This window comes from Arachis duranensis, chromosome 9 (genome assembly GCF_000817695.3).
Source record: "Arachis duranensis cultivar V14167 chromosome 9, aradu.V14167.gnm2.J7QH, whole genome shotgun sequence".
Classification (NCBI taxonomy): Eukaryota; Viridiplantae; Streptophyta; class Magnoliopsida; order Fabales; family Fabaceae; genus Arachis; species Arachis duranensis.
The window spans coordinates 38,123,081-38,124,423 of record NC_029780.3 but is presented as its reverse complement, the minus strand read 5'-3'; the positions used below and the strand labels follow the sequence as shown (position 1 = coordinate 38,124,423).

At 36.3% G+C, this 1,343-nt stretch overlaps 1 non-coding gene across 1 annotated transcript; it reads left to right on the top strand.

The window, feature by feature from the left end:
• Nucleotides 1-210: 210 nt before the first annotated feature.
• Nucleotides 211-318, top strand: LOC127741754 (small nucleolar RNA R71). The gene has a single exon (XR_008002959.1). It is a non-coding gene; the product is annotated as a small nucleolar RNA R71 (small nucleolar RNA).
• Nucleotides 319-1,343: the final 1,025 nt, after the last annotated feature.

Here is a 1,343-nt window from a genome sequence, read left to right as displayed (position 1 = left end):
AATCTCAAGAACTCCTTTCTTCTGATTTGTCCCATTGTTCACAGGATTCCTTTCAGAAGTGTACATGAATTGGTTATTTGCAACCATTTCAATTAGTTCTTGAGCTTCTGTAGGCGTCTTATGAAGAGATCCTCCAGCAGAGCTATCCAAAGACATCTTGGACAGTTCAGACAGACCATCATAGAAAATACCTATGATGCTCCATTTAGAAAGCATATCAGAGGGACACTTTCTAATTAATTGTTTGTATCTTTCCCAAGCTTCATAGAGGGATTCTCCTTCCTTCTGTCTGAAGGTTTGGACTTCCACTCTAAGCTTACTCAATTTTTGAGGTGGAAAGAACTTTGCCAAGAAGGCATTGACCAGCTTTTCCCAAGAGTTCAGGCTTTCTTTAGGTTGTGTATCCAACCATGTCCTAGCTTTGTCTCTTACAGCAAAAGGGAATAGCATAAGTCTGTAGACCTCAGGGTCAACCCCATTAGTCTTGACAGTGTCACAGATTTGCTAGAATTCAGCTAAAAACTGATGAGGATCTTCCAATGGAAGTCCATGGAACTTGCAATTCTGTTGCATTAGAGAAACTAATTGAGGCTTAAGCTCAAAATTGTTTGCTCCAATGGCAGGGATAGAGATGCTTCTCCCATAGAAGTCGGGAGTAGGTGCAGTAAAGTCACCCAGCACCCTCCTTGCATTATTGGCATTGTTGTTGTTTTCGGCTGCCATGGGTTCCTCTTCCTTGAAGATTTCTGTTAGGTCCTCTACAGAGAATTGTGCCTTAGCTTCTCTTAGCTTTCGCTTCAAGGTCCTTTCAGGTTCAGGGTCAGCCTCAACAAGAATGCTTTTGTCTTTGCTTCTGCTCATATGAAAGAGAAGAGAACAAGAAAATATGGAATCCTCTATGTCACAGTATAGAGATTCCTTGCAGTGTCAAAGGAAAAGAAAAATAGAAGGCAGAAGTAGAAAATTCGAACTTATCAAAGAAGATGGAGTTCGAATTGTGCATTAAGGAATAGTGTTAGTCCATAAATAGAAGGATGTGAGAAGAGGGGAAGAAATTTTCAAAAATTAAGTAAAAGATTTTGAAAAAATTTTGAAAAACTTTAATTGATTTTCGAAAACCATGTTTGAGAAAGAAGTAAAGTGATTTTTGAAAAAGATTTTTGAAATTAGAAATCAAAAAGATTTGATTGAAAACTATTTTGAAAAAGATGTAGTTAAGAAGATATGATTGATTTTAAAAAGATGTGATTGAGAAGATATGATTTGAAAAACATTTTAAAAAAGATTTGATTTTAAAAATTATTGTCTTGGCTATCAAGAAAAGATATGATTCAAACATTAAA